This window comes from Peromyscus californicus, unplaced genomic scaffold (genome assembly GCF_007827085.1).
Source record: "Peromyscus californicus insignis strain IS unplaced genomic scaffold, ASM782708v3 Scaffold_7__1_contigs__length_154581171, whole genome shotgun sequence".
Taxonomy (NCBI): Eukaryota; Metazoa; Chordata; class Mammalia; order Rodentia; family Cricetidae; genus Peromyscus; species Peromyscus californicus.
The window spans coordinates 70,106,796-70,134,366 of NW_026294595.1; the positions used below are offsets into that span (position 1 = coordinate 70,106,796).

The window sequence follows — 27,571 nt, forward strand, 5'->3', positions numbered from 1 at the left end:
GACCCTATCTAGTCTAACACCCAATTCCCGTATCAGCGTTCTGCTAGCCCTGGCTGCAAGGTCGTGGATCTCTGAACAGGTACGGTCCAGATTTCCCCCGAATCCCCTCCTATCCTTCCTAGTCCCCCAGCAGAGGTTCCAGCCGTGACTACAGGCGCTGCGTAAAGAGAAAAACTCCCCCAGAGCACTAAATAAATACAGACAAGGCCGCCACCTCATTGGTGTGGACTAAAATCGTCACCCACCAATCAGAAGAGAGCTCACATTTCTTTTTTTTTTTTTTTCAGAAGGGGGAGGGAGAAAAATATTTCCATTTCTAATTATTCAACAAAACCTAGACTAGAACACATTAAAATATTGTTGTTGCAAAAACTGTCCATGACTCCCTCCCATTCTAGCCCAGGTGAGGGGGTGGCAGTGTATATTGGGAAAGAGGGATTCAAGAGAGCGACCTCTTCCACCGGGACCTAAGCCAGGAGAACCAGACGGAAAATGACTGGCAAAGATGAACATGAAATAAGCTCAAACCCCACTCTAGTTGGCCTATTTCTAGAAAAATGAGACTTTCTCGAGTTCCCCTACCCCACTCTGCCCCCCCAAAAGTTCTGAATGTTCACTAAGAAGGGTGAAGCCCTCCCCTCCGCACGACCCCCCCAAAAAAACCCCATCCAGATGGTCCATTTGCCTCAGGTGCTCCTTCCTTGCTGCATCCCCCCCCCAACTCCCCATTCTGCAAAACGTTGGGGGAACAAGAAAGGGTGAGCTGGGCACTGATTGCCACAGCGACAGGAGATTCCAGCATCTGCAAGAGGGAGGGGAAGAGAGACTGGAGAGGAAGGAGGGGGCACAGTCTCTCCTCTTCCCGCTTTCCTTCCTTCCTTCTGGGCCCCTCCCCCATTCCATCTATCCTAACTTCCAGCGGATGCTCTCTTCTTTACTGCGAAGCGCCATCCAATTCCCAGTCCCCTCTTGCCTAGCCCCAGGAATGCCAAAGAAGGATGTGATCAAATAAACGTCTGTCTCCCTCTCCAGTGGTGTCATCTCCCAGTGGGGAAAACCTAAGTCTGGGTGGTTTACTGCAAACATTGCAAGAACTTGGGTGCAAAAGTTTTTGTTGTTGTTGTTGTTTCTTTCTTTTTTTTTTTTTTTTTTGGCCACCCGGGCAATCGACGTGTGGGTAGACTCACACACACACACACACACACACACACACACACACACACACACACACACGCCCTTGGCCCATCATACCCACAGGATGCATCTCCAGACCTCAGTCTTGGTCCCCCAAGTTCCTGTCGGCCTACCCCCTCCACCCATCTATCACCCTCCTACACTTCTGCGACCCACCCACCCTCCCACTGCATCCCCTTTGCTTGGCTCAGCTACTGAAAGACGCAAGCACACACCCTCCCAGCGTCTGAGCGCCACGCCAGAGGGGGCTCCACAGTCTGCGCCTGCCGCTGGCGTGGCGCGGGGCAATTGGGGAAAAAAGTTCTGCTGGGTCGACCATTGAGCCTACCGACCACCAGGCGGCCAGAGCTCCAAATCCTTTCTTCTTACCTGAGTCCGGGAGTCTTGGGAGTTCATTGGTTCGGTGTGCGCTTCAGCCGTCTGGAAGCAGCCCTCTCTGGCCAGCCCGCTCCCCTCCTGCCCCTCCCCTCCCCCACGAGTGTTTGCCCAGCGGCAAAGCGGGCTCCTCCAGGTAAGTATATAAGTTACTGTACTGTGTGGGAGGGTCACGATCTTGGTAATTGCAGCTTCCCGAGCTTAACCCCTGCGCTCCTGCCTTCCTCCAACTTGTTGAGGACTCGTTGGGGAGCGGGAGAGGCAAGCCAGCACCGCAAGAGAGCGCTGGCTTGGGGGGGGGGCGGTGCAGCGGGCAGAGAGGGGACAGCGGCACTGCGTGCAGTGTTCAAATGCAACACCCCCTGACAGAGGTTTTCATTGGATAGGTCTTTCCCCCACCCCCGTTGGCCCCTGCTTTGCCCCCCCTCCCCAACTCCCATGTAGGGGACGTCTCCAGGCGAAGTCACGATTCCTTCTCAGTTCGGAATGAACTGTGACTAGAGCCATGACGCAGCCAGCGCGCATTACTCACTTTTTGCAGTCACGACTTGGGAATCCGTGCTGGTTCCAACCAAAATTGCACCGCTACCATTGAATTATTTAATAGGATCCAGTTTGGGGGTAAACTTGTGCATTGTGCCAGGCAGTGAAGAGGCAAGGGAGAGAGGGCTAGAGGGACATAAGGACATGGGGTGTCCCCCCCCCCACTTCATGACTCTTGGAAACCCCACCACCACTGCTTCACGTGTTGCAGGTGCTTGATTGACCCCCCCCCCCCGCCCCGCCCCGAAATTTTCTTTGCAAATGAGGCAGAATTTGTAAACACAGGGAACTTGTGGGACTGAGGGGCGAGACTTGGAAAAGGGAACTAGTATCTCCCCTTGGTATGACGAGCAGGCAGAGGGGTGGGCCAAGAGGCTGCGAGCAGCAGCTTTGTTTCAAGCTTGGATTGTCAAGACAAAGTGTAGGTTGCAGCGTTATTTGGTTATTCTGCAACTCAGTAACAGCCCTTGTTACTATTAGGAGTTGACGAAGACTTAGCCTCAGCAAGGAAGCCTGCCCAGAAAGGGACCTTTGGAGCTAAAATTAACTCGACTCACTCTCTTTTCCCTCCAGGGGCTATAATCCAGTTGCCCTGATGTAGGTCGTCACTCACGACAGGGCTGTTGCCAGGTGGGACAGGGACTACCTAGTCTACCCCTCTCTATCCTGTGCCCCCTCCTCACAGATAACCTCATCGACTTGAGCTTCAAAAGAACAAATATACAATATTCCTGCATGCATATAAGCTTATTGTAGACTGCAAGAGTGCTTCGTTTCCCCCACTGTCTACAGGCTGGCTACTCTTGTGGGTCAGTTTAAGGATGCACCCTAGTCCAAGGAGTCAATCAGTATAAATGGCTTTGTGTGCGAGTGATCCCCTCTCCCAATAACTTTTCTCCTTCCTCATCTGTCTGGCTACAGGTTCTGCCAAAGTATCTGGAGCTGATTGTAATGAATCTCACTCACAACTCACCCCCAGAGAGCTGGTGATTTCCCCAGTAACATTTGTCAACCTTGAGAACAATCCTCCCTAATTTCTCCTGTTAGTGGTTTGCAAAACTGCCTTACAGGCGCCAGGCGATGTTCCGAAGCCTGGATTCTCTGTGCACAGCACCAGCAACTCCAGTCCTTTGGTTTCGAATATTCCCATCCCAGTACGTCATTTAGAGCTTCTGTGACTAGGATGCAAAGGACGCGGGGGTAGTGACATAACACACGCCTTTACACCTCTCCCAGGAATTGCAGAATGTGGTTATGTGAGGGAGCACGAAGTGGGAGGGGGACAGGGTCGAAATAAGCAACCTATAGCCTCTTATTTTGATAATCATCATCATCAGGGAGAAATATTTCAAAACCACTGGCGGGAAGGTGTTGGAGCCAGAGACTGGAGACCCAGACAGTGGCCAGCCTCTGCAGGAAGAGATGGTGAGCCTCCCTCTGGCTTTGGTCTTGGGTTCCTGGAGCGCCTGGCCTTAGCTCATCCTTGAATCTAACACTTCGCTCCCTCTCCTTTAATTTTTTTTCCCTTTTCCTTCCCACTCACCCCTCCTTTTCCCAAAGCTCTCACCGAAGTCACGACTATCCCCTTTGAACATCCTTAACCCCCTCCATTCCGGATCCCTGTTTTGCATCCAGGGCGGGGTTAGCTTCAGCTGGAGCCAATCCTGCCCCCTGGCGCTCAGAACTGAACTTGCTGCGGACCAAGGAATTTTCAGCACCTATATTCGTGGACAGCTACCAAGGGCGGGATCAGTCAAGACCAGCCAGGACCAGCGTCTAGGTGTTGATTACCCAACCCAAGCAAGTAGAGAGGTTTGTCAGCGGAATGGGGATCGCTCCCCTCTCTTTATTACCTTTACCCCATGCAGTTCTGGTCTATATTCCATAGTCTCCATTAATCTCGCATCGAGATGGCCCATTAAATCGTGTCTGGCCACCCTTTATGACGGAGAAAATAGGGAGGGGAGAGGGCAGTAGAGAGAACCCAGCTCACCAGCGCCGACCCATAACGAGAGAGAGCGTTGCAGCTGCTATTGATTCAAATTTGTCAGGGTGATTCCCAACTCTGCAAGAATTCCTTCTCGGTTCCTTTGCATGCAGCCCCCAATTCATTATATACATACATACACACAGAGAGCGCTACACCTCACCCCCTACTCAGTCTCATTCTTCCACTTAGGAAGGGGCAAAAAGGCAGCCAAGAATGCATCCCGAGCATGCACGAAGCTTGTACTTACAGTCTGCGGCATGCACATGACATAATATTACTTACCCAAACGGGAACTCCTTAAAAGAGAAGAAGAAACACCGGGGGGGGGGGGTTGGATAAAGAAAGGAGAGAGGAAGGAAAAATCCAACAATTAATTTCCAGACATGGGGGGGGGTGCGGTGGTGTCCAGGTTTTCTTCCACCCTCGCTGGCTTTTTATCCCAGTACAGCCCTCGGTCTATTTCTGGAACACGATCAAACCCAGATGCTATTTTTAGCAAGTACTGAAAAAACCTGCACACACAAAGGCATTTTGCTGGAACGTTGAGTCCAAAACATTAAAGGTGCACCAAGCGCCCCCTCCTCACTTGTTTCTGCAGACCCTCTTGCATTGCTATAGATGTCTTTCAAAACAGAAAAATACCCTACTATTTCTTATAGTCTCCCTCCCTCATATTAACTCCCGTATGCCTCTGCCTGTTGCAAGCTCCTCACAGTCTCCCAAGCAGAAGGCGTTGGAGTGGTTGTATTCTTAGAGCTTCAGGTCTCCATTGACCAGATCTCCTACATGTTGGGGAAACTGGGGTTGCTTAGCCCCTTCCCCCATAAGAGCTTCCCTGGAAAGCTCTAGCTAACAGTATCCACGATGGACATCCCCAAATAGGGGGGAGGGGACGATCATCCATACCCTTCCCACATCCCCTACACACGCTTTGCAAAATTGCGTGGTGTTTGCAACACACCGCCTTTGGAAATGTAAATTTTTAAAGGCTGCACGTGTGTGTGTGTGTGTGTGTGTGTGTGTGTGTGTGTGTGTGTGTGTGTGTTTTGCGTTCTAGTAATTCACTACAAGGGGGGGATGGAGAAAATAGACTCATGAAGACAGCGCGGAGCAGCCGCCTCGAGTCTCCTCTGCCAGCCTGCGTCAGTCATCAGCTGCTGACGTCACGTGCAGATTCTCCTCTTTGGTGGGTCTGGTTCAAGCAAGAAGAGGCTTCTGCTCAGAGACAGCGCTTTGTGTTCAGCGCAGCCACTGAGCAGGCGAGGCGGCCGAGGTGGGCGCCAACCCAGGCTTGGGCTGGCCATCAGCAGAGGAGGCACAGGGCGTGCTGAGGGCCCCCGAGGGGCGTGCCCAGCCAGACTGCCCCCTCCCCAAACATCCTGCCGCCCATTGCAAACTCCGCGGTGCACAGACTCGGGCGCGCGTGCTTTCCCCGCCCTTTCGCATCTGGCCACAGTAACAGAGCAGGCTATGGCTATAACTCGGATTAATTCTCTGTTTGTTGGCCAGACAGCCCCGGCTCCTCGAGTGACGCAAATAACAGATTCTACGGCTCCCCCGCCTCTTTCCAGCTCTCGATCCCTTCCCCCTCCTCTTTCTTTCTCCTCTTCTTTTTCCTGCGCCCACGCATCCTGCTTGGTCTCCCACGGAATCAGCCAGCTACAGCTTCCCAGAGAGCAATGATCTGAGTTACAGAGAGACCGACAGACTCACAGTACAGGGACGGAGAAGCCTGAAAGTGACCTCGAGCGTGCACGACACACACACACACACACACACACCCCACACAGGTAGCCTTTTGCAGATGATCAGCGCTGGTGGCGGGAATGCCTAGAGGGGTGGTTCAGGCAGTCTTTTTCTCCTCACCACTAAGGAGGGAATCCGCCCCTACAAATAGATAGCAGAATATTGGTGAATATGCAACTTTTGTTTCCATCTGAGGTGGCAGGAAAAATTCAAAAAAAGGCTGCAGATGCTGGCTCTAGCCACGTTATCAGACCTTTTGGAGGCCAGGAGAAGCTTTACTCTTAAATACCAGCAGATTTTTTTTTCCTTCTTAAAATAATGACCCTAAAAAAGAGCTCAGTGGATGAGCGTTATTTTCAAACCAGTCTGAATGGCCCTTGGTCTCTGTGTGTCTCAGTGTGTGTGTGTGCCTGAATAGGAGGTGTTTGGAAGAAATGCCACACCTCAGCATGACAAAGGGTTTCTTGATCGATGGAGGTGGGAAGAATTCCTAAAGACTGGAAGGTCTGCCCAAAATTACACACAAATTCCCCTCCGATGCAGACAGCACTGGATCTACCTGGAAGGGTCTCTGATCGGAGAATGGGAATAAACAGGAAGTCAGAGGCTACACACAGGTTGCAAGCATGGGCCATCTCCTTTCTTACCCTAATTATCAACTTTCCTTTACAGTTCTTTTGCTGGATGCCAATAAACAATTATCCAGAGGTCACCAAGAGGATTTGGGCCCTAAGGTCTGGAAAAGAAGGCCATTGAGACTCAGGCTATTGTAGCTCTCCCCAGGCCCTCCTAACCTTTGTAACTTGTCTTACAAGGTTTCCATTTAAGCTTAAGGCCCTGCAGTCCCTTCAGTTTTTGTCTGTGGCTTAAGCTGAGAGGGACAGAGGACTCTGCTCCATATGGAGGACACCCTCGGGCAGCACATCAGCAGCTGTTTATTTTTAGCTCTCTGAATGCATGTATGTATGTATGCATGTGAGAATGTTGCTGCAGTGGGCTGGTGTGCAGCCAGCAGCAGCATCAATGAGAGGGAGGAAGTGGCTTTGGTTCTGGTACTGGGGGTGGCTTATCAATGGGGCCATCAGATGTGACCAGGCGGACATGACATGCAGGCGGTGTTTCAATGAAGTAGTCTTGGATTAATACAAATGTCAGCTAAGTGTGTGTTTAAAGGCACAGAGGTGCATTTTAAGACATAAGATATAAGCACAGATGTGAGCTCATTCACAGAAAGTATAAGGTTTCTACATAGATGACATAAACTATACAGAAGAGATGCATTCGGAATAGTGTTGTGCTCTCTACGTGGTGGTGGTATGCCACCATGCTTGATTTGAGATCACAGAAAATTCATTCATAATTCCTAATAGTTTTCAGAAAACCCTGAATAATATAGAGATGGGTGTGGGTGAAACGTTCTTAGGCCTGACCATCACAACTCTGAGGACAACAGCTGAAAAATATAACCTAACTGGGGCCACCTGGTGGAGTCAGAGGCTCTGCTCTCCCAGAGGAGAGTGACTCTCAGCCGTGTCCTGGTATGCTGCAGTCACAGGACTGACTAGATTGCCTGAGCAGGGCTAGGAAACACGGACGCCACCACTGCAGAAAGTTAGTCCTCTACAATTCCCGCTTCTCCAGGTTCTCTTTTCCCTAGCCTTTGGTGCACGCCTGGGTTGGAGTGGGTGACCTTGGCTTTCCCAGCTCTCTCATCATTCTTTGTTAAGGGCTCTGGTGCCCAATTCCTGTCTAAGCACTCAAACTAAAGACTCAGGGAATTAATAGACTGACATGGAACCTGTCCAAGATGAAAACCACTCTGCATTTTCAACCCATCCCTGGGATCACAAATCGGACAAGATTCCCCTGATGCTCCCCTCAGAGAATGTGCAAGAGTAAGCTGTTCGTCATGTAGACCTTGAGAAGAACTGATTCTCCTCTTTCAGGATCAGTGAAGCCAATGAATATTTTGCCTAGGTCTCTTCTCTCTTTTCCAAACATCAAGGAAAATGCCAGTAGGTAAAATACTGTGTTTGGGACAGGAGAGAAAAATGTAGGTCTCAGAAAACCCACGGAAGAATGATAGTTTTAAATACCAACTATACACCAGATATTGTGATGGACACTTACACAGAAATGATGGTATTTAATCCTCACAGAAATACTATAGGTGTTATAATATTGACACCTGCCTCATAGGATCATGAAGTAAAGAAATCACTCCCAAACCATTAGTTATTTCTTCTTATTTGAAAGCCAAGGAAAGAGAGGTCAGAAAGTCTAAATGACTGGTCTAAAACCCTCTAGAGCTTAAATCTGCAAAACCAGGGATTGGATCTGATTCCCATCTGTGTGGCTGCAATGCATACTGCCCACATCTAACATGCTTGCTCAATTCCAACTCTAGTCTTCAGTATTCAAGTTCTAGACTCCGTCATTTGGAGGTGGACGTGTGTGAGCCTTTCTCAGCCATAACTGGATTCATAAGACTGATTTACTCCTGCTAGGGAGGTCTTTGGAATCAAGAGATACCGCCTTACTTTCCTATAGTCTGGGGGTGGGGCTCTCTGCTGGAGAAAAGAACCATCCCAATAGCAAAGAAGGCTTCAGCTAGCTTAGCTTCATTCCAAACAGGAGGGGTTTGTCTGAAACCAGCTATAGGGGATGTAAACACACCAAACTTCTCCTTCCATTCAGGCTGCTGCACTTATGGCTCTACACTGAAAGAAACAATCACCTTGGGTGCTAGGGGGAAGGTGGGAAGAGTCTTCCAAGATAGACATCTTGGATGACAGCCTTGAGTTGACCATCCATCCCAGCTCTCCTTTAGAAATGGGTGTCCCTGATCCTTTTCCTGATTTTGAAAACTTTAGACACTGAGCCATTAGCGGAGAGAAGGGGGCAGGGTCTAAGCCACAGCATGCATAATATAAGCTATTCCACAATCCCCTTACTCTGTTAAACACATGTTTTCACCACTCAACCTGATCAAGAGGTATATTCAAGCCTTGGGAAACATTTCTTAGAAGCCACTGTGTTTGAAGGTTTGGGAGTGAATAGTCTAATGCTGGGGGAATCCCACACCCCCACACCTTTTTCTGTTGTCGTCAATGGTAAAAGATTCTCAGTTCTCTAGTCACAGGAAAGTATCTAACATTATTCAACTCCAGAACAGTTAAGACAGTATCTGCACACAACTCCACTGTCAAGAGGCAAGCCCCTCTCCACCCTAATTCTAACTGCAAGGCACCTTGGAGAACCAGATCATAGGGTTTTCATGCTTTGCCCCTGAAAGGCACTTGTTACAGAGTGAGGAGAGTCATCCAGGAATATCTAGAGTAGGTTTCATGGTGAGGATCTAAGCAAAGATTAAGCCAGAGCAAGCATGTGATACGGAGCAGAAGCTGAGGGAGTGGGGTGGAGCTCAGGAAGCCAGCATATTTTAGAGGCCAAACAGCAAGGTACGGGAGCTTCAGAAGCACAGACTGCAGGAAGAAAAGAATGACCTGAGGGAAGCTCAGAGACACCCGTGGGAACTTAACTTATGATGGACAATGGTCTGTTTCCCAGAATTCTGCATGCAGAGTCAATACCATCACAAATTCATGGGGCTCTAGGTGGGTCAGAATTATCAGAACATTATAACCCTAAGTCAGCCTTGCCATCAGCTGTGGATCTACTAAGCTTAGGTCTGACAGGCCAATCATAATGAATGGGGTTGTACTTCTGTAGTTCCCACCCCAATAGATCTAGGCTGTGGAAAGAGGGAAGCACTGGCTAGAAATACCTGCTGTGCATCTGCACTTGTTGGTAAGCACTGTTGATTAATGAACTGGTTTTGAATTGTGTCATTAAGAAGGGAGACTCAGCTTACACATGAAAACCTAGCATCTCCTAGCAATTCTAGGTTACTTATGTTGTTTGGGTGCTGGGGATAGAATCCAGGGCCTCACACATACTTCATAAGTTCTTTACCACTGAGCTGTAGGCTTGGGTTTTGTTGGGTTTTTTGTTTTTGTTTTGTTTTCTGTTCTTTTTCTAATACATGTCTTACTAAGTTACCTGGGCTGGCCTTGAATTCATTCTGTGGGCCAGGTTGGCCATGAACTGACAGTCTTTGTGCCTTAGTTTCCCATGTAGCTGGGTTTATAGGCATATGTCACTAAGGCTGGACTCTTTTTTTTTTTTAAAAAGAGAGTAGAATGATATTCCCAGCTCCTAATACAGTCAGCCTTTAGGGTCTCCTCTGCTTTCTAGAATAATGTGGAGCCCCACTAACATGTATTGCTGCTCTGGGGTTCCCTGCCAGGGCTCAAGTCAAGAGGGACTCAACAGAGGACACACCTTGCTGTCTCATAAGGTGGGTCTTCATGAGCAGTTGGTTTCTGAGATCACTACAGACCACTCTGGACAGTGTCACTTACCTCATCATCTGGTAGCCTGTGGCTTTGGGACCCATGAAGAACAGCCTTGGGTCTCCAGGGGAAACCTCTATAGTGAAGCCATCACAATGTGGTAGAATGAAATGCACATTTAATTGGAGGAAAAAAAAATCTAGGGGATTCCATTCTGTATTAAGGGGCAATCCAATTCAGAGCATCTTTCTCCCTCTCCTTCTCCCTGCCCCCATGTCCTTAATCAGTCTCAACAGTCATGGGTAAAGCTCCTTCACTAGGTCTCACTGGGATTAAAGGATTTCTGGTCTTTCCATCCGGTTTCAATGACATCACACTCAGCTATACTTGGGGGGGTCTCTTCCCTGAGTGTGATGGCTCCAGCAGAGCATCTGTGACTTCATTTTGGAAGAGGGAGGTTTTTCTCGGGTTTTCCTGATCAAGGGACTGAGTGTTAGCTGAGTCTGGTGTGAGGAGGAGACAGAAGAAAGGGAAAATAATGGTAGCCATCTGGATATGATTCAAAGGGGAGCTCGCCAAAGACAAAGCCATGCCCCATGGGAGGGACACCTCAAAGAAAGAGCTGAGTGGGTGATAAATGGAGAAAGGGTGGCGGCGGTCAGGAGGGGATTATTATGGCGAGGGTTAATAGGAAGATGAAGGTGAGCAGCAGCATTGCAGAAAGCAGGAGGCAAAGGATGACATGCGTCCTGGGTGTCTGAGCACTGCTCTGAAAACTCATCTGGTCTCCTCTTGGTCGCTGGCGCTCCTACAACAAGTGAGAGGAAAGGGACATGGGGTCAGCAATCCACATTCCATCACTCACAATCCCTTGCAGGCATTCAGCTCTAGGCTAGCCCCTCCCCTCCTTCCCTGGCATTATTTAGACTTTCCTAGAGACAGGAGGAATCCAAGGGGGGAAGTGTTCAAGGCGACAGTTGGGCAAAGGGATGGGCACCCTTACCAGCCGGTGACCAAATACGTGTTCACTCCCAACTGGTAAAATCTGGAACTATTCATCGAGAAACCCCATTTTCTGGCAAACTGGAGTTCCTGGTATTAGAAACTCAAAAAACAGCTGTTCCTCCCACCAGCCACTAAAGGCTCGGGGGACGGAGCGGTTTTACATCATGGGCAAATAGTTTTAGCTTAGCCACTCTGTTTGGGCCAATGATACCCAAGCAGTCACAGAGAAGGCAATACCAAAAGGCTGCTCTTGTCAGCTCTATATTCTCAGTAGGCATCATTCTGACCCTATTATGACATCATGGCTTGTAGGGAAAGTGACAGCTAATGGGAGGTCTTGAGTTGGAGGAAGGAGAGTTGGGTGTGATTTGGAGGTCTCTGTATAGTTGTGACACACAGCCAGTGAAACTAGAGACCAGCATCCCGCCCAGAGCAGCAGTGAGAACCCTATTACTTACCCATAGCTCAAATCCTTGGGAAGAATTAGTGTGGACAAGCTCTGAGATTCTCCTGGATAGGTTGAAAATGTACACATCTTCACACTCACATGGACAGAAGCACTGAAGTATATTTGGGTTTTCCCCAGGGCTCTAGATAACCCTAAAAGGTGGACTGGTAAGAGATCTGCCTCCAAAAGACAAGTGTCTAGTGAAATTGCTAGTTCAAATGCTTAATACCAAGGGGGGTAGATGAAGAACCAATCTAATACGAGAAAGGGGAAATTCAAGAAAGGGTCTGCATGTGTAACAAGAAGGTTTTTACAGTGTTTATTTCCTGTAACTAAAAAGCCTGACTTTCTGGGGCTTGGTGGTTAAGAGCACTTAAGAGGACAAGAACTCAGATCCCATTACCCACATTCTGTGGCTTATGGCACTTCTAACCAGTTCCAAGGGATCCAAAGCCCACTTCTGGCTTCCATGGGTACCCATACACACACAGCTGTAGAAACAACACCCTCACATTCTTTCCAAAAAAGCCAGACTTAGAACTCAGCCCCAACCAATACCAAGCAGAAAGGCAGGGCTTAAGCTAATGTTGACTCCTAACAAAGCCCAGAAGTCCCTCAGTTGTTTAATTTCTCAACATGTGTACGTACTGCTTGCTACCTGCCATACCTCCCCCACAGAACTTTACCTGTGAAAACATTGGTGTGAACATGTCGTGCAGGTTGGAAAAGCCTCCTCTCTGTCCTGGAAATCCTTCCTGGTCACCCTGATGGCTTCTCTGCCTTCTTCAGTGTGGGTATAATAAAGGACAGACTAGATGAACACAGCCATCTAATGAATTGCGTCTTGGGCTTATATTTTTTTCAAAAGCAGGGCTAAAATGCTCTGGTACCCAGAAAGGTTATGGAGCAATTCCAGAGCCAAAGTCTACCTATTTATATTAGGTACTGAGGGCAAATTTCACTCCCCACTTTACATTCCTCCTTGGTTCTTGCTTCTCTTGAGTTATGACTCCTAAGCATAATGAGGATCTCAAAGATGGAGATACCAGGGGCTTGTTTTACACAATGTTTGATCTCAGTCACCTAATAAGTAAAACTCAGGCATGGAGTTTTGATAAACATGAAATGAATTATGCAAGCAAAACACTTAACACTATATTGGTACCCAGTAAACATGAGGATAAGTTATAAAGGAGGCAGAAGAAATCAGACCAAAATGCTCAGAGGCTTCAAATGAATGCCCACGGGGCAAGAGAGTATGGCTGCTATGGAGTTTTACCACAGGGCCAGTAGAGGGCACTCCTGAGTAAAACGGATTTTGTCTACATTTTCTTCAGTTCATAAAACAAATCTCTGCTAAGAGGCTTTTTCTCCATCAGAAATCTTCTTTTGCTTAGAGAAAATTAGAAACTTAAGGGCTCTGACCCGGGCCTATTTCAGAGAACATGTGGGTTCTTGAATTTTAGTGACAGGTTCAGTCCCCTGTCAAGGTTCAACTCTTGTGTTGAATGGAATAAAAAATATGGCTCCTCTAGTACTCATCCCCAGAGATCCTGGACTGAGACTTGGAGCTAACACATCTCTGGCTCTTGCTTGGAGTGTTGAGGATGCTCTCATTTCCTGCTCATCCTCACTCCACAAACAGGTGGATTACAGCTGCGAAAGGATATTAACAGCTTAGTAACAACTTGCTACAAAGGTATCACAGAGTCTAAGCATTCCTCTGCTCCCCAGAAGATTTACAACAAGGTGGCTGTGTAGCTCAGTGAATAGCGGTAAAGTGAAGGCAATAGTTCACACCTGCTTTGGGGAGCCTTTAAAGGATAGGTGTGGGATCCCTTTCAGACAAGAGACCTAAAATGGGTGCCCAAAGCCAGATGGATTGTTCCAAGGCTTCTGAGGCAAGTTTTCCCACACTCTTTCCTTTCTGAGATTCCTGTCAATCAGTTGGTGGGCCTATCCAGGCACAGCTGTATTTCCACACTTATTTTCTAACTCACAGTCAATCAGTTCACTAGTAGTAGCCCAGGTGATGAGGAGAGATCTTTCTGTCTCTCTTACAATTAACATTTGCTCACTACGTGAGTTTGATTAACAATGGCCTCATTTCTTTTAGGGTGCCCGAGAGACTCAGCTCCTCATCTACTTACAGGATGATACATAGTGTAGAAGGGACTCAGAATGAGGCAAAGACTTGCCATTCACAAAGGTTAAAAATGTAAGGTGAGCATTCTTTCTTTTCAAAAGTACTGATAGCCATTGAGCATCTGCTAATTTCGGGACTGTACATGTATTCATGTACTGAGACACAAAGTGTATGCATCATCCCATTCAAACCTCACCCAACATTGACAAAGGAGTCTTAATACAATGTACTCTTTTAGTTGAAAAAAAAAGAAAGAAAACAGGGTACAGAGAGATTAAACTACTTGTTTAAACTCAAACAGCTGTCATGCATAGTGCTGGTATTCTGAAATTTGAGCCCTGGCTAGGTTCTCTTAAACAGACAACAGTAAGATGGGCTTCAATGTCAGGAAAGGTTTCCAAGGGCCAGCAGAGGCTGTGCAGGTGAGGACACACTTGTTTAAGGTCAAACCAAGACTGATGGAAGCCTGGGACGTCCTGTCTTGTTCTAATAGAGCACATGCAGCCTATCCCAGAGGGAGATGAAGTGTTTTCTCTCCTTTCCCCTCTGGTGGCCTGTGAGACACCTGGTCAAGGCACACAGACAACAGGACGCATTACATTTTGGTTTTGTAAAATGCTTTGTATTTTCATACTTTGGGAATGAGCTGGAAAACTGACATCTGGGTCCTGATTGCAGAGTAGTACCCACGGGATCCCAACGCCTTAAAAAAAAAAGGTGTTCTTTGGAAGTTCCATCAGGAATAGCATGGGGGCAGGTAATGGAGGATCAGTAGCCACCATTCCTTCTATTCCATGCATCCTTATCCTTACCTGTGTCTTTACTGGGGTCTGCTTGCCCACTTCTGGGCAAGGGCAGTGTGGATGTCTTTGACACAGGGGCTTGGATCACTCAGGGGAAGCAGAGGTTGTATAGCTAACATCACAGGAGGCACAGCTCCTTAATCGCAGATGACAAAGAGCCTGCCTTCCACCACCAAGGAGCTTGGCTGCTGATACTCATCCTCTACTGCCTGCAGCCCACAGAAGGAAGCTGCCCGGTCAGAGGTGAGTTTCTGATGATGTGGAGGAAAAGAAACTCCAAGAGCCTGAGAACCACTGAGTGCAGGAAGAAGATCGGGACCCCGACTCAGGCCCACCCTGGGCTGTCCTCGTGCCTGCATCTATGGAGTTAGCACCAAACAGCACTTGCCATCCTCATGCAGGATTCATGCTGATCACCCTGTCACTACTCGAGTTAGCACAAGCACCCGACGTTCTAATCCACGGGATAATTTGTGGCCCTAGCTCACTGTTGTCAGTGGCTATGTGGGACTCCATTGGGTTGAAAGAGTAGTTTGGTGACAAATCAAACCACAACTTTGGTCTGGATTATCACTTAGGACAGTCGTTCTCACCTTCCTCAGATTGCGATCCTTTAACACAGCTCCTTATGTTGTGGTGACTCCCCAACCATAAAATTATTTTCATTGCCACATCATAACTGTAATTTTGCTACTTTTATGAATCATATTGTGAATATTTTTGGAGGTACAGGTTTGACAAAGGGGTCATAACCCACAGGTTGAGAACCACTGACTTAGGAGAATCCATGTTCTGAGAGATACAGGGTTCGTTCTGATGAGGGACTTGTAGCGCTGTGAACTTCTAGATTCTTTTTTTTTTTTTCGAGACAGGGTTTCTCTGTGTAGCTTTGCGCCTTTCCTGGATCTCGCTCTGTAGACCAGGTTGGCCTCGAACTCACAGAGATCCTCCTGCCTCTGCCTCCCGAGTGCTGGGATTAAAGGCATGCGCCACCACTGCCCGGCTGAACTTCTAGATTCTTATAGGAATGCAGCATGCCCTCAGCAGGGATCAGCTCTCATGATGCTGCAGTTTGTAAAATAGAGATAGTTAATATTTTTTTTTTAAAAGATGAAAACTTGGGGCTGGAGAGATGGGTCAGTGCTTAGGAACATTTACTGCTCTTCCAAAGGAGCCAAGTTCCCAGCACCCACATTGGGTGGCCCATGACTGTCTATGACTCCAGTTCCAAGAGCTCTAATAGCCCTCTTCTGGACTCTTAGGCATCTGGCATACACATACATCCTGCCCCATACACACATACACACAAATATATACAAAACTGAAAACTTATAAGCCAGAATATTAATGCAAAGTAGGAGAAACTCTTGATTTGGTGGCCGTGTCTAAGAAGGAGTTGGTGAGAAAGGATAGTAACTATTTTGATCCTCTCTTCCCCTTATATCACCTCTCCTCATCATTTCTCTTTTCCAAATCTGTGCAAACAGAGTATGGAAAAAAATAAGTAGGAATAGACAGTCCTTGCCCTACACTAGGATCCAAAGTGCTGCCGGCAGAGCCATGGTTGAGGCCACTCACTGCAGATGTTGAGGCCACTTCTGACTCTGTAGCTCTATTTTTTAATGGAGAATTGTGTGAGTTTGTGTGTACGTACACATGGAGGTCACAGCACAACATCAGCTGCTGTTCCTCAGCAGCTGGCTACCTCATTTTTTTTTTTTTGAGACAGAGTCTCTCACTGGCCTAGCGATTGACAAATAGGTTAGACTGTCTAGGCAGTAAGCCTCAGGGATCCCTCTGTTTTCACTTTCCCTGTGCTGCAATTATAAATACATGTCACCACACTCAACTATTTGCTGTTTATTGTCGTTGCTACATGAATGCTGGGGAGACTGAGCTCAAGTCCTTATGCTTGCAAAGAAATTAACCAACTGAGCCCTCTCTCCAGTCTCTGGCTCTGTGGTTTTTAATATCAAGATGTAGGGTCAGAGTGTTACAGCTCTTTTAGAATTTGTCTAGCAGGTTTTCTGGCTTCCGTCGGAAAACCCCTAAAAAAAAAAAAGAAAAAAAAAGATATAGGGTCAGAGTAAATCCTATATTCCTGGGACCCCTGACATACTGAGACTATGGGCTTCTAGTAAGAACACTGTCATAAAAGTCTAGCCTCTTCACCAAGAATATACTGCCATAAAAGTCTAGCCTCCTCACCAAGAGTATACTGCCATAAAAGTCTAGCCTCTTCATCAAGAGTATACTGTCATAAAAGTCTAGCCTCTTCACCAAGAGTATACTGTCATAAAAGTCTAGCCTCTTCACCAAGAGTATTGCTAGAACTCTGTGATCTTAGTAAATGGCACTTGCTCTTCTCTCCCAACTGGTACCTGCACACCATTCACACACTGACATCAATTAACTCAGGGATAAAAGGAGTTCTGGTAGAGCAGGAAAGCCGTAGGGCAGATAAATTTGGAATAGAAACAGAGGCCTTTGATGGCTTACAGTCCACACAAGGACTGTCTAATTGTTTAAGAACTCAGAGTCATTAAGGCCCTCACCAGAAAAAGAATGTGGACTATTGAAGGGATATTTCTTCCCTTGACTACATGTGCCATGGTGGCATGGAGGATTTGTGTCTGAGCTATAACTGTGGGCTGCTGTCCAGGAGAGTCTCCACACCCGGAGGCTAGGTAAGGGGTTTCTCTCTTTGGTTCTCCACTAGAAATGAGGTGACTGAAACTCAAGATCTAGATCTGACGTAAACAGTCACATTCATCTCCAAAGACTCCCAGGAGGGCTCCCATGAAGTCTAAGGAGGACTTGGAGGATCTGATTCAGCAAGGGGCGAAGGAGATCTGGCTTCTGACTTCCCATGAGCCAAATGCAGCAGACAGGCCTCACCACTCATACCCTTGAGCTCCAGGTCTGTGATAAGCTTCTCCTTACCTGGATGTTCCCCTTTCAGAGTGGAGGCTGTTGTGATAAAAAAAGACTGAATGGACTTTTGAGTTGGGGTGAGGGTTCCATGACAGTTGCCCAGGCTAGGCCAGTAGAGAGAAATTCCTTTTAGTAGGAATTTGGGAAGAAAAATTTTATCTAGTTCTCTCAAGACCAGGGTCCCCAAGTGAAGGAAATGGTAGCTTTGGAAAAGGAGGAATTAACCCTGGTAGGAAAAGCCAGCGGTAGAGCATACAATGTGCCTCAAGAGACATGGTTCCCAACTCACTTCTCTGATGGTTCCACAGGTTCACCAGTGGCTACAGATACAACAGTAAAGACAACTCTGAAAATAACATATCAGATACTTGGTAATCTCTAGGCACTGTGCTAAGCCAATGCAAATATCAAGTTAATGAATTAGCACAGTTCCTTTTTGAGATAGGTACCTAGTTTAAGTGCCAAGAAATGGAAGCTTAGAGAGTTGAAATAACCCATCAAAAGCCACATACCCAACCAAGTATAGGAGTCAGTATTTGGCTGCACAGCCTAGACTATTCATCATTCTACTGCATTCAGAACACTGTCTATCAGGATCCTGCATCTACCTTTATTGAGTGAGTTGGGGAAGAGAAGAAGGCTAGATTTAAAGACACTTTGGTATCTGCTTTTGTAGTGGGTAGCTGTTCCAGCTTTGACCCGGAAGTACTACTCCCAATGAGGCTTCCAGTAACTGTCACGCCTACCTATGGCCCGCCCCTGAGGCGGGGCCGAGATGGGAGCCCTTAAGACCTGAGATCTGGATGTGCTGGCTCTCTTTGTTCCTGGTGATCCTGGATGCTGGATGGTCAACCGAGCGGAGTTCTCCAGAGAACCCAGCTGGACTGCGCCTCACCTCTCCCAGATCCTGTAACCAACCCCTTTACTGGCTGTAAGTTACTCCCAAAATAAACCTCCTTTTTAACTATGTGGAGTTGCCTTAATAAATCCTCCAATATGCTTCTGTGTACCCATGTATACAAAGATATACATCATATGTGCTGGAGTGATGTCACATGAGTCATCTCATTCTAATCTCATGATAACCTCTAGGGCAGTGGTTCTCAACCTGGGGGTCTTGACCCCTTTGGGGGGTCACATGTCAGATATTCTGCATATCAGATAGTTACATTCAGATTCCTACCAGTAGCAAAATTACAGTTAGGAAGTAGGAATGAAATAATGTTATGGTTGGAGGTCACAACAGGAAGAACTGTATTAAAAGAGTTTCAGCATTAGGAAGGTTGGGAACTGCTGCTCTAGGGTATGGATTATGAGGTGAATACTCCCATTGTTCAGGTCAAGTGAACAATGCAGCTAAATAATTTGCCTAAAACCATACATATCCATGTGGCTACTTAAAATCTAGTAGTGTGCAGCCAACTCCATTTGGTATCATTAGATACTCAGAATCAGCTATCACTTACTAATTACTCATGATGGATCAAACTCAGTGCTAGGCTCAATTCATAAATAATAAATAATAATTCACTGATTAGTGTTCCAGCCCATTAACTGGACTATTACTAAAGCTGCCCCAAGCCTAGTAAAAGTTACAGAAAAGAAAAAGCAAGAGTAATTCCTTTTTCTTTTTCCTACATAGACTCAGTAGTTTCAACCAAACTAAATATTTCACTAAAGGGCATTCCTGTCACCTAATGGGCCTGGCAGAAAAGAAAAGCCAGCTTAAGATTGAAACACACAACCCTCAAAGTCCCTGAGCCAATGCTGCAGGGTCAATAGTGTCTTCACTCTCCAGGTAGGATGCATTTTTTAATGCTACCTTAGTCCCACCCTGGTCCACCGCATCACTCTTGCTTTGCTCCTTACAGGGCTAGAAACAGGAAGGGATTTGATGGAGGAAGGAAAAATTCCTTTCTTACTGGGATCCATCAGGAATGCAGGACCATCTTCCCTTGGACCCTTTAAGCCTCAAGTCCTCTTACTCCTTCAAGTCAACATGAATTGACTATACTGCCAAAGTAATTTCTAAAACCTGTCATCCCAAGCCAGGAAATCTCTCGATAGACTTCAGAGTGATGGTGAGATAGATAATGATTAATCAGCATTAAATCACCGGCACAGTCATTCATGGAGCATGTTGAGCATCATTTTATTTGCTTTAGATGGTAAAACCTAAAGGTACACTTGGGTGGGGCATCTGATTGATCTAGTTAAGCTTGGCTATGACAGGTATGGACCAGAACAGATGCTTCATTGCCAAGGCCTGGCCTCTAGTGCAAGGCATCCGTGGGCCTGGGAGAGATCAATAGATGCGGTCTGTCTTCAAAGCTGGGACATTGGGAAGTAGTGGGCTTTTCAAGGTGGAACTTGGTTAGAGAAGAAGAGTCCTCCAGCCAATCAGTAATGGAGGATGCCGAAGTTTTCTGTTGTAGATGGAATTATTTGCTTGATGGAGGAAGGTGAGCAACTGGACTCTTGGTCTGGGAGCTGGGCCAATGTTCATCCCTTCCTGCTGAGGATGTCTTCAAAAGTTCGTGACGTCCATCATGAAGGGTTCTGTGCTGAGAAAGGCTGAGTGCTTGTATTAGAACCTAAAATTCGTGACCTCGGAGTTCTTAATGATCTTATCTTTGAAGTTGTATTCTGTAAGTCTGTAGGACAGTGGAGCGTGTGAGTGAATGGAGAAGACAGGTGGGATGGGTTCCCGCTCGGCTTTCTGTTGGCAGTGCCCTCTGGAGAATGCCAGGGAGAGCTCGGTCAGACTCAAGGTAGGTGAGTTATAAGTCTAGGATTGAGAGAAAGGGGATCCCACAGTTCTGAGAGGTCATGCTTTTTGTCCGAAAGCTGCTTTGAATACAGGAGACAAGCCACGGAGCTCTAAACATCACCAATGACTGAGGGACCTTAGCACGGCACTTGTCACTCATGGCTCTTGTCCTAGTCAGGGTTACTATTGCTGAGATGAAACACCGTCATCAACAGAAAGTTGAGGGGGAAAGGATTTATTTGGCTTACGCTTCCACATCATTGAAGGAAGTTGGGTCAGAAACTCATACAGGGCAGGAACCGGAGGCAGGAGCTAATGCAGAAGCCATGGAGGGGAGCTGCTTACTGGCTTGCTCAGCCTGCTTTCTTATAGGACCCAGGACCACCAGCCCAGGGATGGCACCACCCACAATGGGCTGGACCCTCCTCCATCAATCACTAATTGAGAAAATGCTCTACAGGCTGGTCTACAGCCAGATGTGACGAAGGCATTTTCTCAGTTGAGGGTCCCTCCTCTCATATGGCTATTACTTGTGTCAGACTGACAAAACTGGGCAGCACAGCCCTTCTCTGTATTTGCTGCCCATCTGTGGGATACTGAAAACCATGACGTAGGAGAGGCGGAGAGAAAGTGAACCACAGAGCTTTTCTTCTCAGACTTCCTCCACTCAACAGCGAGCCAGAGAGCATTGGCACTGGGTACCCTTACCAAGAAGTGAGATATAAACAGGAAAGCTCATTTTGTTTGCTGTCCCATCACTCTGGCAGGAATGAGATGCCTAGGCACGCAGGGACTACAAACAGGAGGTGTGTAATTTCTGGGGCTGGGAAGACCAGCTAGATGTTCTTTTGTCTACATTTAAAGCCAACGCTGCACAGTACAGAGATGAGGAGTAAAATTCACGCTAACAATGAAAACAAAATAATGTTTATTTCGCGTAACATTGAACGGCATGCAATCAGCTCCGCAATGAGTCTAGAGAGCCCGTGGAAGAAAGAGAAAACCCTTTATTTTAGTGTCTTTAATGGCATTATCTTCATGCTTTTTGAACAAGGGGTTTTACATTTTCATTTTGTTTTGGGCACACCAAATTACACAGTTGCCCCTGCTCATTCCCCTATTTTTGAGAAAGAGAGGAGAAACACCAGGATTATCCAAGGTACTGAAGAACTGAGTTGGGACTTCATTCTTTTCATGGAATGGATCTTCGATTGAGGTAACTCTCTCCAGCGTCGAGAGAAGAGGCAACTGACACTCCTGAATGAATATGAGGAAACCCAGGGCAAATTCAGGTTCACCACATACACTCAGGGATGTCAGATCCACCCCTAAACCAGGTGTAGCATTTCTCAACTGGCCTCTCCCGACTCATCAGAAGAGAAAGACTCTATGTTGCTCATGGACTTCCATGTGGTGAGAGCCCCGGGCACATTTGCATGTGTTCGTGTCGTTTTGACACATACAGATGCATGTATGCTTTGCATACATGTCTGCACTTGACATAGGCCTGGGCATGTTCAGACCTGATAAAGGTGGATTCTAGGGTGGGGGACGACTGACGGACAGGGAACTCCTTTAGTGAGAACAAAGTGTCGAAGAGTATATATTGGACTATTGTCCTTCTGGAATTTGGTCCTCAAGAGACCACAGTGGAGAGTAGAGAGGGATTTATAGGTTCAGGGGATGATGGAGGCCACAGGGCTGGATTTCAAGACCAGATTAGTTTCTTTCCTAACTACTTTCTCCTCGACAGCTGAGGGAAACATTTGTTAGCCCAAGTAAAGAGTAGGACAATATCCTTCCAAGAAGACTAATCCAAGTGGCCTCAACTCCTCCTAGGCTGTGAAAGACATTGCCATCCTTCCAGTGGCCAGAAAGGGATGGGGCAGTCCCCTAACCAGGACCCTAAATGATGCTGGGGTGCCTATCAGTCATGCTGGCCTGGCCTTACTCCAGGGTGGAGTCCCTATCCCTCTGCTCTCTCTAGCTAGATAGTGCTTCATATCAACTACAGCCTGGACCCTCCCTCTATCTCTGCGCTTCTTTCGTTTAATAATTATTTATTTGTATTTTATATACATTGGTGTTTCACCCACATGTATGTCTGTGTGAGGGTTGGATCCCCTGGAACGGGAGTTACAGACAGTTGTGAACTGCCGTGTGGGTGCTGGGTGCTGGGAATTGAACTCAGGACCTCTGGAAGAGCAGCCAGTGCTCTTAACTGCTGAGCTATCTCTCCAGCCCCTACCTTTTTTTTTTTTTTTTTTTGTTAAGATAGGCTCTTATTTTGTAGTCCAGTCTGGCCTGAAACTCACTATGTGGACCAGACTGGCCTCAAACCTGTGGCCATTCTCCTGGCTCTACCTTCTGGGCATAGGGATCACATCCATGTCTCACCATGCCCAGCACTCACTATTTCTATGTCCCTGCGTTTCGGTTTTTCTAGCTCCAGAGGGTGAGGCAATGACTTGCTAATTCTAACTTCCAACTTCCTTCCCCAGTTTCCCATCTTCTTGTTGATATTTCCTCATCAGTTGCCTTTGGTGACGCAGCCACTTCGCCCCTTTGGGAGGGAAAACCTCAGAAACCATCGCCTTCCTTTGGACATGTCATCCAGCTGGTCCTCCCTTCCACCACCCCAGTCCTAAACCTCATTGTCTTTTCCCTGTTTCAGGTTCTGTTCAGCCAGCCGTTCAAACGGCAAGCTCTTATCTCTTTTTAAGGAGAGCTAAGGCACCCCCCTCCCCACGCGCATTTGTGTTACAGCTCTCAGAAGAGGCAGCTGTTCAGAACAGGCTACCCAGGTTTCCTAGAAGATCCTATGCAAGGGAGAGAAAACACAGCCCTTGAGCTGCCCGTGCTGCCTGCTTCCCTAGATTTAAAAAAAAAAAACCTGCTTTCAGACACATGGAATCCCCATTGACGAGGTGTGGCCAAAAGCAGGCGCTAGATTTTTCTCTGGGTACCTGGAAAGCTCGGGATGAAAGATGAGAATCATGACCCTTGTTCCGCCTTTTCAACACTCCGGAGGGTTTGAACTCTGTTTCCCAAGGTCAAATGACTGACGTTGAAGCCCCCCACTCCACCCCTCCACTCTTCAAAGCTCCTACCTAACAATGAATGCCCCTCTATAACACACAATGCAGTCGGTGGATTTACCTCGATTAGAAAACCCTCCAATTCCTTTTCAAAACTAATCTTGGGAGAGACACTTGTTGATTACCACCTGGCTTTGTGCAGGGGCAGGAGGCAGGAGAGAACAAGGCGGGAGGGGAAGCTCCGGACTCAGACCTCCACATCTCTACAAGGTACTTAATGCCACATCAACAAAACCTCCTAGGATACTCCCCACCCAGACACACACCCTGCAAACCACTTAGCTCACGCTTGCCCTTCTCAGTGCTCCCCCGCCCCCACCCCTACCCCCACCCCAAAGCAAGGCAGGCCAACTTTGCAGCTTCATAGATGACTCCGGTGAGCTTCTGTCCTCCCCCCTCCCCACCCCCCCCGCCCGCCTCCTTGCCCGCCCCCGCGATTTCGCCCTTCACTCTGCGGGGGCCTGCCTCTCTTCCTGCAGCAAAGTTTGCCAGGCGCCTTTCCAGGCGGTTTTCCTCCACACAACCGGCCCTACGAAATTGTGCATAAAGATTTCCCTCTACAGGTGGTTGTGAGCTGCAGCAGGTTCTTGCTCTTGCAATGGAAACATTTTTTTCCCCATTTTACCTACTAATAAGGTTTTTTAAAAATCATTTTTGCTTACATCCATTAAAGACTTAGCATATTTTCCCAGATACTGTGAGGAGAGATTAAATTCTCTGTTAAGGAAACATTGCCACAACCACCACCAGCATGCCCCAACTCTCTTTATCACCCTATACTCCCCCTCACTTTGTTCTGACTTCATGAAACCTTTTTGGAACTAGATTTTTCATGTGCAAAATCATTACCAGATAATGAAGACATTTAGTGAATGAGAATCAGCCCCAAGTCTGGCAAACTGGAAGGAGCAATTGCCCACTGGAGAAGCCCCCTCCAATCTGCCACCCCCACCCCACAACACAGCATCTCTTTCCCTGTTCAACACTACAACTGATTCCCGATTGGCATGCCCCTTGCAAGAACCATACACACAAGACCCTAGCAAAGCCTGCTCAAGAAGTCTAGGCTATTTGTACAGATACTGTTAAAAAAAAAAAAAAGACAGTAATCATGGATAGTCATAAAGAACTGCTCTACAGAACATTCACCAACTGACATCATAAACTTTGCAAAAGGCGAACACAAGGCAGTGCATGGTATAACCTACCTTGGCGAGCTCCTTCACTTTTTAAGCAAATGTTTTCCCCTCCACGCTTTACACAGATTTCTAGGGAAATTTGGAAGGGCTGGTGAGGGGGTGGGAGAGGGGAGGGGATGAGGGTAATATAAATAAGGAAGCATTTTAAATGCACCACGCAAAGAGCTCCGGATTTCACGTCGTGTCTGCACTCTTCCCGGAGCAAAGCAAAACAGTTCTCCTTCAGTGCCAGACTTGTAGGGAGAGGGAGAAGAGAGCGGGAGGGGGAGAGAGGGAGGGGAGAGAGGGAGAGAAGAGAAAGAAAGAGGGTAGGGGAGATGCTGAAAGAGGGAGGGAGGGAGGAGAGGGAGGAAGGGAGGGGGAAGAGAGAAGGGGGGAGGAGAGGAGAGAAGAGCAGCCGGAGGGAAAGAGAAGAGAGGAGGCAGCCCCCTCCCACACTCCCACCCCCTCACATTCAGGCACCTCCCGAGTAACTGATCAGAACACAGAATTCATCACCCACGTTCAAAAACCCCGACCAGGGACTAAGTCCCAATGCATACACACTGGGGTCTATTTATAGACACACCCTAATGATATGCCTTGCATTCTGAGTGTAAATGTGTGTGCATGCTGCCCGAATTACATATGATTTCTTTGACAGGTATTTTTTTTTATATGCTGCAGTGCGACTGCTTCTATTTAGCCTTTCTTTGAGTCAGGAAAATATGCGTCGATTTTGAAGAGGCTCTGGGAATGATGGGGGTCTTGATGTTTACAAAACCCTGGCTCACACCCCCCCCTCACACCCCCTCCTGCAAAGCTGGGATATTTGCAGAGTTGGGTCTGTTTGGAAAGGCTCCAGCCCTGGCTCCGTGTAGCACGCCCAGTTCCAGCAGCGTGTGCTATTGACCTGCATTGACGTCAGTGCGTCATTAGGTCTCCCTTAGAAACACTGACTTTCAAAAATAGTATCAAATTAATTCAGCTGGAGCCTGGTGAAGAAAGGCTACTAGCTAGAAGCAGCCATAAAACTCCAGAATTTTCAGCCCTAGATCTCTTCTTCTTTGCTAGGAGCCAAATAGAATCAGATTGTATGGAAATTGCCATCGATGGGATTTTTTTTTTCTTTAAGAAAGGGGACCAAATTAGATTGCAAAACCCAGAAGTGCTTCTTCTTCTCTCTTTTTTCTTTTCTCCTTTTTTTTTTTCTGATCTAAAAATAACTTCCTGCCTGAGCTGACTGCAGTATCTTTTGTGTTGCAGCCCTGGGTTTTTTTTTTTTTTTTTTTTTTTTCAGTCTGGACCCTGTGAACAGTGGTACACAAGCAAGACATTGGTCTATTGATTGATATATGCAAAGCCAGGAATTCATTTTAATGAAACAGGTGTGCCTTATGATGGCGAGGGGCATTGTGATGGAGGGGCACCATGGGAGAGACTTATGCCATTCATAGCTTCTCTGTCTCACTTCTTCCAATTCATTTTTTTTCCAAAGACACAATTCCCACCCCACGTGTCTCACGTGGCCTCTGACCAGCACATGCAACCCCCATTCATACAGACACAAAGTGCCAGCGCATTCATGCTTCGTGGAGGCAGTACATTCATAGACAAGGACTCTGGGATATTCTTCCTCTCGTGGTTGCCTGGCAGAAAAATACAGAATTCGTGTCTCAAAATAGAAGGAGGCTTCATCTGAGGGGAACTTAAATAAGCAACCTGATGCCAAAATTGCATCATTAAAATCTGCATTTATTAAACATGTGCTTGTTACTGGGGCCAATTATGTTCTTTACATAGCTAAACAGTGTAATTTCCAAAGGTCTGTTTTACATCCAAACATTTTCACATGTACGTGCGACTTCTTTACGTGAACACCCACTGCCTCCCCCAGAGATCCTGGGTGGGGGGTGGTGTAGTTTTTTTGCTTTCAGAGGAGGGACGTGATCATCATCTGGTGGTCTTCATTTCTTACATTTCTTGCTCCTCGGCCCCTCCCTGGTTCACCCTCCTCAGATGGGCTACACTTGTAACTCTAGATGGTGAAAGAATTTGGTTTTCCTGACCCATTCTGTCCTTAGCATCTGCCAGGCTGTTAACGAGGGGACTAATTAGGACAGTTGTGTATAGGGGCACTCACAGAGACCACTCAGATGACAAAGGATGCCTTGGGTGGAGGAGAAGAGTCCAAAACATATTTAGCTCATATGACTTAAAACTAAGTGGACCTTCCTTAAGTTTTAAACATATTTATCAGGTCTGATTTACAATTCTCACCGCCCCCCACCCCAAATCAGTTTTGCTTATTACTCTATCCCCAAATTAGGAAGTTCCTCCTTCCCTGAAAGCTGATTGGGAAAGAGAAAGGCATCAGATGTGGACCCCAGCATGTTAGACAAGGAAACAATCTGCATAATTCTTCCCTGCCAGGCTAGTGGGTCAGGGGGATGCAGGTCATAGAAAACTCCATTTCGCCACACTACTCACCTGCTCCTTGCTAAGCCCCAAGGAAGAGAGAGCATCAGGGGCTAGACGGGAGACTGTGGGGCTAGAGTTTATCTAAGGACAATTCCTAGTGGCCGGAGGAGCCTTCAGCTGATGACAAACAGACTGCCTGTTTCCCCTTCTCTGGGGCTTCTGGGAGGGCCATACAGTTGCTAATGGTCCATGTTTTAGTAGCAGCAGCAACAATAGCATAAAAAGCAGATGCTATGAGAAAACCAAATACTCCCCCTACATACCCCCACCTAACCTCACAGACTTCAGTAAGGATACTTATCCGTGGATGCTTTTAGCCAGCCAGGCACCTGCAAGCCACTACCCCAGCTTGCAAGGGTTCCCATACACCCTTCATCACAAATGCATTCATTCATAGAAACTACAGTCATTCATGCACCTGCACACAACCACATTCATTCATATTTTAGCCACAATTGCAGGCACAAATTTGCCTGCAAACTCTGAAAGTGTACACAGCAGGAAC

The 27,571-nt window shown here is 47.2% G+C and overlaps 1 long non-coding RNA gene and 1 other non-coding gene across 3 annotated transcripts in view; one reads left to right on the top strand and one right to left on the bottom strand.

The window, feature by feature from the left end:
- Positions 1–24,970, bottom strand: part of LOC128100666 (uncharacterized) — a 110,880-nt gene extending 85,910 nt beyond the window's left edge. The window contains exons 1-2 of one of the 2 annotated variants that reach the window (XR_008214884.1): positions 24,616–24,970; positions 4,385–4,398 (exon numbers count right to left, since the gene is read on the bottom strand). This is a non-coding gene — a long non-coding RNA (uncharacterized LOC128100666). Of the gene's footprint in view, positions 1–1,563; positions 1,898–4,384; positions 4,399–24,615 lie in introns of those variants that run through there. The other variant, XR_008214883.1, reaches the window with a different exon arrangement.
- On the top strand, positions 16,594–16,655 carry LOC128102735 (U7 small nuclear RNA). The gene has a single exon (XR_008215500.1). It is a non-coding gene; the product is annotated as a U7 small nuclear RNA (small nuclear RNA).
- Positions 24,971–27,571: the final 2,601 nt, after the last annotated feature.